Source organism: Suncus etruscus, chromosome 12 (genome assembly GCF_024139225.1).
Source record: "Suncus etruscus isolate mSunEtr1 chromosome 12, mSunEtr1.pri.cur, whole genome shotgun sequence".
Taxonomy (NCBI): domain Eukaryota; kingdom Metazoa; phylum Chordata; class Mammalia; order Eulipotyphla; family Soricidae; genus Suncus; species Suncus etruscus.
Window position 1 is genome coordinate 7334177 of NC_064859.1, and position 17250 is coordinate 7351426.

Sequence of the window (17250 nt, forward strand, 5' to 3'; positions counted from 1 at the left end):
GTCTCTGTCCATGGTATTTCTTTTTTCTTTTCTTTTCTTTTTTTTTTGGGGGGGAGAGGAAGGGGGTCACACCTGGCAGTGCTCAGGGGTTCTGCCTGGCTATGTGTTCAGAAATTGCTCCTGGCAGGCTCAGGGGACCATATGGGATGCTGGGATTCTAACCACCGTCTACCCTGGGTTGACTGCGTGCAAGGCAAATGCCCTACCGCTGTGCTATCTCTCCCATCCTGCCCATGAGATTTCTTCTTTTTATTTTAATTTTTATTTTTAATTATGAGAACAAAGATGCAAAGAAAGAGGACAAGGTAGAGTTACAGTGGAAGGACATAACATAATTCTCAGAAGAAGTCCCCTTGCTGATATCTTAACATTGGACTTTCAGCCAAAGAACATAAAGATAAATAAAACTGGATTCATGTACAATTACTTTGTCCCTCAAGTCCCCAGATTGTAACACATTATAATATTTCTTAACAGCACACAAGGCAATCTAAAGCCATAAAACTTACGTAACTCATTAAACATTAGAGGCATAGTATTTTTTACATTTCCATGTACATGCATATTAGCTTAAGTTAACCTCAAATTTTAAGTGGGTTTATTTTTTTTAAGGATTAGAGTCAAAAGAGCACAGTAAAAACGGTGTTAGAGTGGCAATTGTTGTTTGCATACGCCCACCAAAATATGAGGGACATGGAAAGAAAAAACCTTGGCCTAAATACAAAGACCCTACCCCTGAAGTTTCCTGGCATAAGACCAACTCTAGGCTTCAAGCAAGCTAGATCGTCCAATCCAAGACATTGTCTGTAGTGCCAACACACTTTTATTTTTCACATAGTCTCTGTTGTTGGTATCATGTTTCTGTATTAAAGATCCTAAAATCTGTATATCCTACATTGAAGTCAGGGCGTGGAGCGTCTTCTCGTTTCACCTCACAATTAAAGGGTAATGCAGGAAGCCCTGTCCTGTAAGCAGGTCGTTGTTGTTGTTAAGTCTTCTCAGTGTTAAGGAAGTCTCTTGAGCAGTTCGAGGTCTGAGCAGTGGTAGGGTCTTCTGTGGTAGAAGATTGCTTCCAGATGATATTATAGACAAACCTGGATGTTTCCTGGATGGCTTTCCTGGTTCAGGGGTGAATGGGTAATGCCCTTTCTTCTGAGGACTGTGCCAGGTCATTATGTCAATGTTCAGGGTGTAAGGTCCCTTTGCACTACAAAATTTGTGTGTTCCAATCTCTATTAGATAGGATCTTATGTGTATGTATAGTATTTTCCCATTTTAATGTGCCTATGCAAAAAAAGGAGCAATGCCAAGTGGCGTTATTGGTGCATATGGGGGCTGTAAGAACAAGTCCAACAATCCCCATGACATGGTTCAATCATAAGCATTAAACTGGGGAACTCTTTCACCAAAATTCCTTGTTGAACAGCTCATAAAGAGAATATAAAAAGTGGTTAGAATCATCACTGTATAAGGGAATATTTAGTAAGACTTATAGCTGTCAGAGAAAAAATACAAAATATTCTAAAGAAATACGTGTCCATTTTATGTCTTTTGAAACAGTTTGAGGTTGTTACACACAATGCAAGGCTTTGGTCTGTGATTAGGATTGTGCAGTACTGAAGTTTAAAAGAGTAATGTGGGTTAGTGATGTTTGGGGGGGGTGAGAGAGTTAAGGAGTAAAAATGAGCTTTGTAGGGGTGTGGGAAAGGTCAGAATACAAAATGGACATTCTGGATACGCAAAACTTAACATAAGGATAAGGAATACTAGCGCCCCCGCGCGGTTTTCCATATGCAGAGTGGTCAGAAATTGCCAGTGACAAACAGTGCTACCGAGCAAAACTCAGCACACCCCCAAGTTAGGACCCACCATTTCTGGCCTCCTGCGCTGCCACCCCAGAAGGCCTGGAGGCCGGGGGCAGATGAGGGGAAGGCTGGGGGCCTATCAAGGCTCCCAGCGCACCCAAGTTAGGGAGAAGGCCTTCCACATGGGGTCTCCCCAAACCCCATGCCAGCTAGAGCTAGCCTTCAGCTCAAGAGAAGATCGATAGAGAGCCAGAAGCCAGAATCTGCCCCTGCCCTACACCCTGAGCCCTTCCCTCCCTAGAGCTGGGGGAAGGGGGGGAAGGCTTGGGACCCCATCCAGGATGGACCTCCCGACACCCACCTTGTCCGGCAGGCCCATGGGATTTCTTAAAGCATTGGTTTTTTTTTTTTTTTTTTTTTTTTTTTTTTTTGTGGTTTTTGGGTCACACCCGGCAGTGCTCAGGGGTTATTCCTGGCTCCAGGCTCAGAAATTGCTCCTGGCAGGCACGGGAGGACCATATATGGGACGCCGGGATTCGAACCGATGACCTCCTGCATGAGAGGCAAACGCCTTACCTCCATGCTATCTCTCCGGCCCCAAAGCATTGGTTTTTTAAGTGTCTTTTTCCAGTATATTTTGAATTAATGTATTGATTTTTTTTAGCTTTCTTCTGGTTATTTAAAAGTTTAACTTTCCACTTTTAGTAATAATTTGATTACTAGCACCAACTAATCTTTCTCCAGAAAGCAAGGACATTTCCAAATTAGTTGAGCCTATGACAGGCCTGCATCTATCTGGACATACTTCAAACTTTACATGATAAAATAAGTAGGACGTTTGCCTTGCACTCAGCTGAACCAGGATGGACCTGGGTTCTATCCCTGGCGTCCAAGTCAGGAGTGATTTCTGAGGTATAGCCAGGAGTAACCCCTAATCATCACTGGGTGTGCCCCCCCCCAAAAAAAGCTAAGAACACATAAAAATATACTGTGAGCTAGGTTTCTAGACTGTACAAAAAGAAAATTTTATCTTAAATTACCAAGGATTCAAATTATTAAGACATAGCTGCAGTAGAGAGAGCAGAATGTAGGTATAATGCCAAGATCAGTGGAGGTTTAATTCCAGAGTACTGTACATGCAGTTACTTGTCTATTTAATTTCCCTTTATTATAAAGTTGAAACAATAGAGAATATCATTTTCCTACTTCAGAAGCACACTTAAAAGCTTTGAAATTATCTGCTTAGCAGAGTTGTGAGCTTACTGAAGCTCCTTTGGCTAAAATGAAATATATCTACATTAATTGCTTCTAATCCTTCTTTTTCTAAAACAGGTGGAACAAACTCGATTAGTGTTCTGAGAATATAGTGAAGATTGACTTGACTAAAAGATATATTTAAATATAGTAATGAAATAAAGGAGAAAGATAGAAAAAACAGGTAGATTTTACTATTTCTTCATTCTCAGAGTTCTATTTGGGGGTCATTGTCTTAGGAAGACTCTAAGTACATGCTCTTAACTAGTTTAGTTGCAAAATTCAGCCACTATACTATGCTTTAAATTACAAACACTATATGTATTTTTTCTAAGTTTATAATAAATTTATATTTTTTATGAAATTACATCCTAAGTGGTTTACAATGAATTAATCATGGACCAAAGAAATAGGTGGGTAGAGCACTTGCCTTGCATGCAGTTAAGCCAGGTTCAATCCCAGGCATCCCAGATAAACCCCTATGTCCTACCCTGATCCCTGAATGCAGAGCCAGCAGTAAGCCCTAAGTACATCTGGGTGTGGCCCCTCAAATAAAATCAATAATACAAATTAATCTTTTTAATTCACTTAAATTTGCCAAACTCTCATTCCTGTAAGATGTGGATGATCAGAATGAGGAGTTACTGCTCTTTGTTCAAGATATGGAGATACATATATCTGGGCTCTGGGCTCAGAAATCGCCCCTGGCAGACACAGGGGACCATATGAGATGTCAGGATTTGAACCAATATCCTTCTGAATGCAAGGCAAATGCCTCACCTTCATACTATCTCTCTGGCCTTAAAATATGGATATTTTCGGCCCAGAGAGATAACACAGCGGTGTTTGCCTTGCAAGCAGCTGATCCAGGACCAAAGGTGTCCCATATGGTCCCCCATGCCTGCCAGGAGCTATTTCTGAGCAGACAGCCAGGAGTAACCCCTGAGCACTGCCAGTGTGACCCAAAAACCAAAGGAAAAAAATATGGATATTTTATTTTAAACAATCATTTATTTTAAACATCATGCCAAGAGCATATTTGGGAATAAACAGTTTGTTTTCCTTATGTTAATGTTTCATTTTGAATTTATTTGAGTTTCTTACAGGTCTTTTTTTTGGTTAATTATTTAACTAAAATCAAGTTTCATATAACTAGGATACTTAGTTTTTTTGTTTGTTGTTTTGTTTTGTTTTGTTTTGTTTTTGTGGTTTTTGGGTCACACCCGGCAGTGCTCAGGGGGTATTTCTGGCTCCAGGCTCAGAAATTGTTCCTGGCAGGCACAGGGACCATATGGGGCGCCAGGATTCGAACCGATGACCTCCTGCATGAAAGGCAAACTCCTTACCTCCATGCTATCTCTCCGGCCCCGGATACTTAGTTTTAAGTTGTACTTTTGTATAAATTCTTCAAAGTACTATAAAAAGAGTACTAAAAAAGTACATTGTCCGTCACCTCTAAACTAGCTTCAGTCTCTTCTGGTGGATAAATAAAATTTAAAAAAAAAAAAAAAAAGCCTGAGCTATCTGACTTAAAATGTTGAACCCAAGCAACTAATTTAGATACTTCCATTCAGAATATATCTTGATTTTTTACAAAATATATTTAGTAAATGTTTAAAAATGCCAGTTTGCTAACTTTCTTTCATAAAATATCTTACCACTCATCTTTCTGGAACTCTAAACTGTGAGTATCTATCAAAGACTTAGCAACCATTTTTATGAGTATATTTTTGAATATGGGATCAGATGTTTTCTCTTTTCCTGTAATATAAATATGTTTTTTCTTTAGTTTCCTTTCTTGGAGGTGGGGGGAAGAAGGAATACTAAGAAGAGCTCAAAGATATTCTTTTGGTGGGGGCCACACCCGGTGACACTCAGAGGTTACTCCTGGCTATGCGCTCAGAAATCGTTCCTGACTTGGGGGACCATATGGGACACCAGAGGATCGAACTGCAGTCCGTCCTAGGCCAGCCACATGCAAGGCAAACACCCTACCACTGCACCACCACTCCAGCTCCCAAGATATTCTTAACACTGTGATCAAGAGTGATCTTTGGCAATGTTCAGGATACTATATGTGGTCCTGAGAATTTGAACCAGGATCATGATTGATGCAATGGTATATACGGCAAGAGCTTTAGCTCTAGAGCTATCTCTCTGGTTCCTACATTTCTTTTTTTTTTTTTTTTTTTTTGGTTTTTCGGGCCACACCATTTGATACTCAGGGGTTACTCCTGGCTAAGCACTCAGAAATAGCCCCTAGGTTGGGGGGACCATATGGGATGCTGGGGGATCGAACCGCGGCCCTGATCCTTGGCTAGCGCTTGCAAGGCAGACACCTTACCTCTAGCGCCACCTCGCCGGCCCCTAGTTTTTCTTTTCTTCCTGTTTTACTGTTTTTATTTATTTAGTTAGTTAGTTGTTGTTGGGTCATACCTGGCTAGGCTCAGGGCTTATTCCTAGTTCCACAATCAGAGATCACTCCTGGGAGACTCAAAGCACCATATGTGGTGCTGTATGCATCTGGGTCAGCTGCATGGAAGCAGTGTCCTCTCTCCAGCTCTACTGTACTTTCTTATAATAGTTAATGTCTTAAGGGTTTTAAAAATTGATTCTATGAGGCATCAACTTTGCAAAGAAAGATTTTGGTACATGTAAAATTATTATCATTGGGGTCGGAGAGTTAGCATGGAGGTAGAGTGATTGCCTTGCATGCAGAAGGACGTTGATTTGAATCCCGGCATCCCATATGATCCCTCGAGCTTGCCAGGAGTGATTTCTGAGTGCATAGCCAGGAGTAACTCCTGAGTGCTGCCGGGTGTGACCCAAAAACCAAAAAAAATTATTATTTTTTTTTTTTTTAGCAGTGTAGCAGGACTGATGTGCCTGGCTGGAATACAGGTTGCAGTGCTGGCTTAAGTGAGTGCTTGACATACCAACGTTTTTTTCTTTTTTGGGGGGCACACCCAATGTACTCCTGGCTATGCACTCAGAAATTGCTCCTGGCTTGGGGAACCATATGGGATGCCAGGGATCGAACCACGGTCTGTCCTAGGTCAGCCACTTCGAGGCAAATGCCCTACCACTGCGCCACCACTCTGACCATACCAATGTTTCAATGTTTTCACTTTTTTAAAATTTAATAATATCTTTATTTAAGCACCATAATTATAAACAAGTTTGTAGTTGGGTTTCAGTTATATAAAGAACAATCCCCTTAATTAGTGCAACCTTCCCACCACCAATGCCCCTATCTCCCTCCTCCCTCAACCCCTGCCATTATACCTTTCTTTATATTTCATCAATCTATTTTAGTAACTGAGTTTAATTCCTAGTTTGAGACCCAGTTCCACACAAAATCAAACTCAAGACTATTCTGATTTATTGCAAAACACCCTCCATGTTTTCTCTAGAATTGTTGGGGTTTTTTGTTCGTTTTTAGAATTGTTGTTTTTATGTTCCGAAAGATTATTACATGTATCAGAAAAGGAACCCCCCTGTTCTTAGCAGACATCTGTCCACAGAGAAAGCTACCACAACCATTTCATTTCCATTCAACATTGGGTGATAATTATGCATATAACTACTCCCTTCATTAACACCTCTTCATTTTGTTTTATTTTGGGGTCACACTCAGCAGTAGTCAGGGGTTACTCCTGGCTCTATGCTTAAGGCTCACCCATGGTGATGCTCAGGAAACCTATGAAAGCCACGGATCAAACCTGGGTTAGCCAAGTGCAAGACAAATGCCCTAAGCACTGTGCTATCACTCTGGCCCAGATTAACATTATTTTTAATTTGAAGTGCACATTGGAAACATGTGGTTTTGTTTATGCCTTTCTTACATATGAGGACTCAGGATATTCTCAGGTACATCTGCCTAGAAACATCACCCAAGTCTTTCTACTTAGTATTTCTTCTGGATTTGAAATTAAGAGAGAGGTGTCCCAGGTACTCAGTATCTTAAACTATATTAGAATTCTGGTACTTCTTTCTTTTTTTTTTGTTTTAGTTTTTGGGCCACACCCGGCGGTGTCAGGGGTTACTCCTGGCTGTCTGCTCAGAAATAGCTCCTGGCAGGCACGGGGACCATATGGGACACCGGGATTCGAACCAACCATCTTTGGTTCTGGATAGGCTGCTTACAAGGCAAACGCCGCTGTGCTATCTCTCCGGGCCCTGGTACTTCTTTCTTAATGTAGCTTCCATACCATTTGTCTGGGTTAATGAGAGGAAAAAGAAAAATTTCCTTTCCTAGATATCCTAGAATTGTTTGAGAAATTTTTATTTTTATTTTTACCACAGTGGATTAAAAATCTTTCACAATGGGACCAGAGAGATAGCATGGAGGTAGGGTGTTTGCCTTTTATGCAGAAGGATGGTGGTTTGAATCCCAGCATCCCATATGGTCTCCCGTGCCTGCCAGGGGTGATTTCTGAGCATAGAGCCAGGAGTAACCCCTGAGTGCTGCCGGGTGTGACCCAAAAACCAAAAACCAAAAAAAAAAAAAAAAAAAAAAAAAAGTATTTCACAGTAATATTTTAGATACATAGTGACATTGAATCAGGGGTATTCCCACCACTAAAGTTGTCATTCCCTCCACCCCAATTCCCAGTATGCATTCCATATCCTCCTCCTTTGACCCCCAGGGCTGCTAGTATAAGTGGCTCCCTCTGTGTCTAACTCTTTTAGATTGGGTATTGATTCTGTTGTCGTTGGCTTTGGATTTGGTGTTTAAGTCTGATCATTTTTTATTTCTACTTGATGTTCATATGACTGTTTGGTCTTGGTACCTCCCTTATTTCTCCTCCAATTTGTGAGGTAGAACAAGATGGTTCAACTTATGTGGTTCTGTTAGAAGGAAGAAGAAAAAATGGGGGGGGTGCAAAAATCAAACAAGCAAAAAATGGGAGGAGTCTTCCTAGAGCTATAAATATCAATATAAGAGAAGAAAGGGGAAAAGGAAGAAAAACATAACAAGAATACAAAAAAGGAAAAAAAAACAAAAACAAACAAAAAATACAACCTGAAAAGCACCACAGCAATAAAGACAACAACCAAGCAATAACCATGGTCCTGAGATAAAAACAAGACAAAAGTCAAAACAAACAAATAACAGCATCAACAACAACAACAAAGCAACAACAATAACAAAAAATTTAATTTGTGCCCTTTTTTTGCATAGGCACAGTAAATATTGGGGAGATTAGAAAGGGAGTTCCCTTGGCCTAAGAGATACAGGGTTTCTCCATCCTTGAAGTATGTCATGGGAATAACCACAGGCTCCCTCTGTACATGCTCTTATTCTCTCCCCTAGATTCTTTGTGATGTCTGGGAACTTTCCGCTCATTCATGGATGATAAAATCCGGCCTCTGTAAGTAGAGATCGATGTAGCCTAGGGTGGAGTCTTTATGGTTCTAGAAGTTCTGTTCCATTACTGTTGTTTTAATCAGTCTTCTGTAGTTGGTGATCTTGGTTTCTGTACTGATCCTAGGGATAAGCCTAGGATAGTCTTTCATTATGTTTCCAGAAGTTCTGCTCAGTTGCAAATGTCTCAGTCAGGCCTCTGGAATTAGAGATCTTGGTTGTTGTACAGGTCTAGACCAGTGGTGGGCAATCTTTTTATTCAACTGAGCCAAATCTAGCTAAAAACCACTATTGAAATTTATTTTGAGAGCCACATTTTTAAAACCGAAAATACATAGGATGGTACACTGTTTTTAGTTTCAATAAGTTTTTTTGAGAATATTCTGCATGCAAGTATCCACATAGGTCGGGAGGATACAAATAACACAACTAATAAAACAAAAACTTTAGAACGTTATTATTTATTGATAACGTTAAATTCCATAAAATTTGCCTTACAATGTAGAGAAAATTACATCCTGACAATGACTGCACACGGGACGCGCACTGACAGAGGCTAGGAGCAGAGTCCTTATTCCTGGAGCAGCAACACGGCACACAGAAGAGCCGCATTAAAAAGTGTAAAGAGCCGCATGTGGCTCAAGAGCCGCGGTTTGCCGACCACTGTCATAGACCAAAGTCTAGACTAGGTTTTTTGTTTTGTTTTGTTTTGTTTTTTATTGGTCCCAGGATGGTTCCGCCCAGTCATGGTTGTCACAGTCAGTCTTCTGAAGTTAGTGATCTTGGCTTTTGCACAGATCAAAGGATGACTTGCTTTCTGATTTTTTTTTTTTTGGTTTAGGCCACACCCAGCATTGCTCAGGGGTTACTTCTGGCTGTCTGCTCAGAAATAGCTCCTGGCAGGCATGGGGGACCATATGGGACACCGGGATTCGAACCAAACACCTTTGGTCCTGGATTGGTTGCTTGCAAGGCAAACGCCGCTGTGCTATCTCTCCGGGCCCCTTGCCTTCTGATTTCATCTTATTCTTAGGTGGTGAGATAAGACAACTTGCTCTTAGACCAAGCTGTTGCCATTTCCTAATTGTCAGGATCTCTTATCAAAACTGGAGCTTGTTGGTGTCAGAGCAGTGTTAAGAATGTCCCAGAAGGGGGCTGGAGAGATAGCACAGCAGTGGTTGCCTTGCAAGCAGCCCACCCAGGACCTAAGGTGGTTGGTTCGAATCCTGGTGTCCCCCATGCCTGCCAGGGCTATTTCTGAGCAGATAGCCAGGAGTAACCCCTGAGCACCGTCGGGTGTGGCCAAAACCCAAAAAAAAAAAGGAAAAAAAAAAAAAAAAGAATGTCCCTCTAAGAATGTCCCAGAGGAAGTTTGGTTGCTGGAGCTGTTGCAGGGAACTGTATCGGTTCTATGTCTGAGATCTAGGGTTCAGGGTTGGACGGTCACAAGTTGGGACCACATGACATATGTTCAAGGTGGGAGATGCCCCTGTATTGTAAAATGTATGAGTTCTTATCCCTAGTAGATAAGAGCTTGTTTCTATACGTAAAATTTCCCCCTTTTTAGTGTGCCTGTGCAAAAAGAAATGGTGCTATATTATATTGCTGGTGAATTTGAGGGTGAGAGTGTCAGGCTCCATCATCTCTGTGCCCTGGTTTTGACTTGAGCTTTAATCCCGGGCAAGATTTTTTTCTTGTAGGTTTTTGTACCAAGCAGAACCAAAACAGATGAAGTTAAGGAGAAGAAATCTAAAACAAGACAACATATATAAAGGAAAAAATAAATAAAAATGAGCTTTAAAAAAGTAATTAAGGGAACAAAGTGATGCAGGAGACTACCTTACATTTGGGGATAAACAGGTTAAGAGGTAGTATTATAGAGGTCTTAAACTTATAAAGGAAATATAGGCTTCCCCATTGTCTTTTGAGATATTCTTGTTGGGGATGGAATCCAGGGCACATTTTCATCACACACCCTGGTCTTGTTGAGTTTCAGCAATGATTTGCAGCAGAAAGGGCTCAGGTAGAATTCTTGCACTGGGAGGTCCTTCTGGAGCTGAATCTTGTATCAAGCAACAGTTCACATTTGAAGGGCTGAGGAGGGCCACAGAGCATGAGTCAGCAGGAGTATTGGTTGAATTCAATTCTCTTCCTTCCTGTTTCCCCAGGCTCAGTTCTGAAGGGTAATTTGCTCTTCCCCAGTTCTGTCAAATCACCTGTTTCTGGCATGTACCTGATTACAGAGGATGATAAATTCTTAGGTCTTCCTTCCAAAGAAAAGTGAGACTAACTTCTCCTCCCTCAAATCTAGGCTAGCCCTTGTAACTCACTTAAAGCCTATCGAATATGACAATATTGTCGGACTCTGGAACCAAAGAAATAGAGAATGCTGGTGACCTGAGCTCAATTCTTATCACCCCATATGATCCTCTAAGCCAGGGGTTCTCAAACTTTTTAAACAGGGGGCCAGTTCACTGTCCTTCAGACTGTTGGAGGGCCAGATTATAGTAAAAACAAAAATCATAAACAAATTTCTATGCACACTGCATATATCTTATTTAGAAGTGAAGAAACAAAATAGGAATAAATACAATATGTGGCCTGCGGGCCGTAGTTTGAAGACCCCTGCAGTCTAAGCCCTCCAGGACTGATTCCTTTTTCTGTTTTGTATTGTTTTTGTTTTTGGGTCACACCAGGTAGCGCTCAGGGGTTACTCCTGGCTCTGTGCTCAGAAATCACTCCTGGCAGGCATATGGCAGGGGACCATATGGGATGCCAGGAGTTGAACCACCATCCTTCTGTATGCAAGGCAAACACCCTACCTCTATGCTATCTCTCTGGCCCCAGGGACTGATTCTTGAGTGTAGAGCAAGGACTAAGCCTTAGCACAGGGACCAGACAAATAGCACAACAGTAAGATGTTTGCCTTGCATTCAGCAGATACAGGAGGACCCGGTTCCTTTCCCGGCATCCTATAAGGTTCCCTGAGTCTGCCAGGACTGATTTCTGAGATCAGAGCCAGGAATAGCCCCTGAGAACTTCTGGGTGTAGCCAAAAAAACAATACACAAACACATACATACATACATACATACATACATACATACATACATACATACATAAATTTCTTTTTAAAAAAGTTTTAGCACAACTGGATGTGACCTCCAAACCAAACAAAAACAAAATTTCTCAAACAAAATCATTTAAAAAAATGTGTGGGGCAGGAACGATAGCTCAGTGGTAGGGCGTTTACCTCACATGTGGCTGACCCAGGACAGACCTAGGTTTGATTCCCGGTATCCCATTATGGTCTCCTAAGCCTGCCAGGAGCGATTTCTGAGCACAGAGCCTGGAGTAATCCCTGAATGTCACTGGATGGGGCCCTAAAACAACCAAAAAAAAAAAAAAAGTGGGACTCTAAACTAGATAATAAAAAAAAAACCCAGAAACTTCTGCTTTTAGCTCATAACATTCCTTTTTTGACGCTTCTTGTAAGCCTATCTTCTCCTTTAACTGCATGTCTTGCTTGCTTGTCTTTATACCTATTTATTAGCTTTCTCCATAAACCCATGTTTTCTCCTGAGTATGCACTTTCTCCTTTCTTTCCCCTCACATCTTTCTAAGATAAAAACTATCTTCCTTTAAAAAAAATTTGTTCTTAGAAAAGAACAGCACCATAAGGGCTATCACACCATATGTGATAGCACAGTGGGTAGGGCATTTGCATACTGTGTGGGTAATCTTTGGCAACCAAAATGGCCACTCGAGCCTGCTGGTAGTAATTTCTCAGTGCAGAGCCAGGAATAACCCTGAGTGCCACTGAGCATGAACCACTCCCCAACAACATTTTTAAATAACAGCATTATAAACAAGGAAGTATACTTTCAATTTCTATGCTTGGACACATCTCTTCTATATAACAGTGCTCTATAAATCATGAAAGTTATGAAAAGAATCATAGAGTAACATTATTCTAATTCTTTGATTGGCTACCAGAAAAGGTTTTAGATAGCAAGAAACACCTCAAAGATATTTACTGGGCAAAAACATAAGAACTTTGCTTCATAGTTTAGATAATTGCATGATCTCAATGAGACCCAGATATTTACTGACAACATCACTAAAAGAAATTATTTTTATATAATGTTCACATAACACAATCAGTGTGACCAGTACAATCATAACTGAAGAGGGAGAATGACCCCAAGACATACTCTTCCCTCATAGAGACAAGCCTTTTTTTTTTTTTTTTTTTTTTTTTGGTTTTTGGATCACACCCGGCAGTGCTCAGGGGTTACTCCTGGCTCCATGCTCAGAAATCACTCCTGGCAGGCTAGGGGGACCATACGGGATCCCAGGATTTGAACCATAGGCCTTCTGCATGCAAGGCAAACACTCTACCTCCACGTTATCTCTCCCGCCCCAAGCCTTTGTTCTAAATGGCACCACTGGTTGCCAGTTGTGAAACAGTTGATCTCTGGCAATCATCTGTTAAATCCTTTGAGATTATTATCCAATTTAATGTCTGCACTAATACCATAGGAGCTTAGGGTCATTGTAGTTTCCCAGATAGAGAAGAGGATGTTCAAAGATTAAGTAACATCTCAGCAAAAAATAAAAAAGAGTGAGATTAAAAACTAGTTCTGTCAAAGGTTTTAATTCACTTGCCTAGAAACAAGTGAATTAAGCATGACCTCCCAGCAATTAGAAAGTTGAAGTGTCTTGGGGCCGGGGAGATAACATCGAGGTAAGGCATTTGCCTTCCATGCAGAAGGACAGTGGTTCAAATCCTGGCATCCCATATGGTCCCCCAAGCCTGCCAGGGGCAATTTCTGAGTGTAGAATCAGGAGTAACCCCTGAGCACTGCCGGGTGTGACCCAAAAAACAAAAACAAAAAAAAAGTTGAAGTGTCTCATATCACTTCTTCCCCAGCTTCTCATGGTTCCCAACCATTTTTCTCTCCATCTTCACAGACCTTGTTCAACCTTCCAGGAGAAGCAACCATCCGTCCTAATGACTCCTCTAGGAATTTTTGTGTTTCTCCATAAGATCATTCTTTCCTCTCTCAGTGATGGGATCCTCAGAAGTGTCATCCACTTAAGCTGAGATAATCAGGTTCTCATTTTTTTTTTTTTAGATTTGGGATCAAGAGATTAATCAGTGGCCAGAGTGATAGTACAGTGGTAGGACACTTGCCTTGCATGCCAGGTTTGATTCCTGGCATCCCAAAAAGTCCCATGTGCCCACCAGGAGTGATTTCTGAGTACTGAGCCATGAGTAACCCCTGAGCACAGCCAGGTGTGACCCAAAAACCAAACACAAACCAAACCACACCAAACAAAAAAAATTAATCAAATCTCTCTTTAGTTCTTGTAATTCTAATATATAAACCTTAGGCAGGGGTCCTCAAACTTTTTAAACAGGGGGCTAGTTCCTGTCCCTCAGACCATTGGAGGGTCTGACTATAGTAAAAACAACACTTATGACGAATTCTTATGCACACTGCATATATCTTATTTTGCAATGAAGAAACAAAACAGATACAAATATAGTATGTGGCCCGCGGGCCATAGTTTGAGGACCACTGCAGAGTGATTTTAGTTATATTTGCTAAATGTGGAAGCATATGAACAAAGAGGAAAGCTGAGAGTTCAAAAGAGGTAGTTTCATGGGATTTTATTCCTGATTTCTATTTTCTTTTTTTTTTTTTTTTTTTTTTTTTTTTGGTTTTTGGGTCACACCCGGAGTTGCTCAGGGGTTACTCCTGGCTGTCTGCTCAGAAATAGCTCCTGGCAGGCACGGGGGACCATATGGGATGCTTGCAAGGCAAATGCCGCTGTGCTATCTCTCCTGGCCCCTGGTTTCTATTTTCATGATACAATTTTGTAATTTCAGGCTCATATACAGTGGTCAACTAAACTAGAATATCCCAAACTTATTTGTCCTGCTGCTTCCTTTTCAGGAAAGACAAATCACTCCACAGCTCTTTGGAAACCTACCTACCTACTTTAAGAAACAACTAAAGTGGGACCGGAGAGATAGCATGGAGTTAAGGCATTTGCCTTTCATGCAGAAGGTCGTTGGTTCAAATCCCGGCATCCCATCTGGTCCCCTGTGCCTGCCAGGGGTGATTTCTGAGCATAGAGCCAGGAGCAACCCCTGAGCACTGCCGGGTGTGACTCAAAAACCAAAAGAAAAAAAAAAGAAAAGAAAAGAAACAACTAACGTGTGGCCAATTGCCCTCAAGGCTACTACCATGACTCTGGGTAGTTATAGGGTCTCTCCATAGATGACGGGGTCATTAAACACACACTGGTCAACACCAAATTCAACTGTCATCCTCACATTTAGAGGTCACTCGATCCTAGCTCCCTAATATTTTTCTTGTATCTACCATAGTAGTTGGTCCATATTTGCACCCTACAAAGTAGTTGGATGAGTGAATGACCCATTATTATACTCTTTTAATGTTTCATTTTCCTTTTTCTTCCTTTTTGTTTTGTTTTGTTATTTTTGGGGGGGACCCACCCTGCATCGCTCAGGCCTGCATTCCTGGCTCTGCACTCAGAAATTGCCCCTGGCAGGCTTGGGGGCTAAATGGGATGCCAGGGACTGAATTCAGGTTCGTCCTGGGTTGGTCGCATGCAAGGCAAATGCCCTACTGCTATGCTATCGCTCCAGCCCTCCTTTTTCTTACTTTTATTACATATGAAGATCCTTGACTTTTTCATTCAGTCATCCATTCATCCATGCACTGATATACATACACTCACCAATCGACATGGTGATCCTCCTTTGAGCCAGACACTTCTAGAAATGACAGCTAAAGACCAAAAATACTGCGGTCATTGAGGACTTTTTGGCTGAGAAGGGGGGAACAGTCTCTAAAATGTAACTTATATTTTTTGAAGGTTTGTACCTCTCTCTAGACGGCTCTCACAAGATGACATTCTAATCCTGCTGCAACTGCCTACGTTTCTTTCCAGTCCCTAGCTCAGAGTTCCACCAGATTCCTTGGTGGCTTTTCAGGCTATCCCCAGCAGCCCTGTGTCCTAACCTCAGATGGTTGCATCAGTCTCATCTCTGGCCATGTCTTCCTTGGCACTCTTGGCAAAATCAGACCTGCCTGACCTTGGGTCCCAGAAGAGTATACAGTGAAGTTTCACTTCTTTTCTATAAACTTTCTCCTAATTTCCCTCTTGCCCCCACCACAATCTGTCCAGATAATATCCAGATGATGGTTTCTGCTATTTTAAATCAGCTTCCTCTTCCAGAGTCTGCTTCCATAAAGATTTTTCTCCATCCATAAATCTAGCACCACACCATCGTCATCCACTGAAAACTAAATATATCATGTTCTTTCATTTAAATATCTTAATATGAAATTGTTATTCTTATCTCATTTTATTGAAGAAGCAAGTGAGAGAGCAAGGCTTAGAGAGGTTGTGCAACCAGAAAGAATACTGCCCTCGTTGCATTTTTTTCAAGAATGCCTACAGAAGAGATGAATGTTTAGATTCAGTTAAGACCATGTCTCTCTTCAGTGTACACAGTGTTTGATGTTATTAAACTTGCATTTAGGAGATTCATCTGGCATGAATCCTCATCCTACTAATCCGTAAAGCTGAACCCTGTTCCAAGTCTTCTAATTCAGCCTTAATTCTATGTAAATAACATTAGGGTTTGCTGAGCAAAGAAATACTTGTGTTAGGACTGGAGAGATAGTACAACAGATGGGGTATAGTTCACCAAACACAATAAACTGGGTTTAATTCCTGGTATTCCATATGGTCCCCAAGCCCGCCAGAAATGATCCCTGAGTGGAGACCCAAGAGTAACTCTCGAGCACTGACAGATGTGGTTTCAAACTGGAAACAAAATATTTGTATGTTGGAAACTTCCACTTATGAAAATTTGAAGTACCAAAATCCCATTAGAAAAATCATCCTATGCACCAAAAAACAAAAAAACCAGCATGTCACTGAAGTAACAGTTATGGTATTCCTCATACTCTCTCTCACAACCCAGTTAATTTGAAGAAAACTCCTATTTAATACTATTTCACTGGGCCGGAGAGATAGCACAGCGGTTTGCCTTGCAAGCAGCCGACCCAGGACCTAAGGTGATTGGTTCGAATCCCGGTGTCCCATATGGTCCCCCGTGTCTGCCAGGAGCTATTTCTGAGCAGATAGCCAGGAGGAACCCCTGAGCACTGCCAGGTGTCCCCCCCCAAAAAAAAAACATAAAAAAGATAAAAATACTATTTCACATTTAAATACTAAATAATCCATAATATCTATATTATACCTAAAATGAAAGAAAGAAAGAAAGAAAGAAGGAAGGAAGGAAGGAAGGAAGGAAGGAAGGAAGGAAGGAAGGAAGGAAGGAAGGAAGGAAGGAAGGAAGGAAGGAAGGAAGGAAGGAAGGAAGGAAGGAAGGAAGGAAGGAGAGGAGAGAGAAGAGAAGAAGAAAGAAAGAAAGAAAGAAAGAAAGAAAGAAAGAAAGAAAGAAAGAAAGAAAGAAAGAAAGAAAGAAAGAAAGAAAGAAAGAAAGAAAGAAAGAAAGAAAGAAAGAAAGAAAGAAAGAAAGAAAGAAAGAAAGAAAGAAAGAAAGAAAGAAAGAAAGAAAGAAAGAAAGAAAGAAAGAAAGAAAGAAAGAAAGAAAGAAAGAAAGAAAGAAAGAAAAAGAAAGTCCAGAGTCATCCTTCCACTTCCCTCCACCTATATACACCTCCTGCCTCTGCACACACAGCAAGCTCCTAAAAAGATGTTTTTCTTTTCGTGGGAAAAAAGCCTGAAGTGACCCACTTTGCTTAACTGCCTT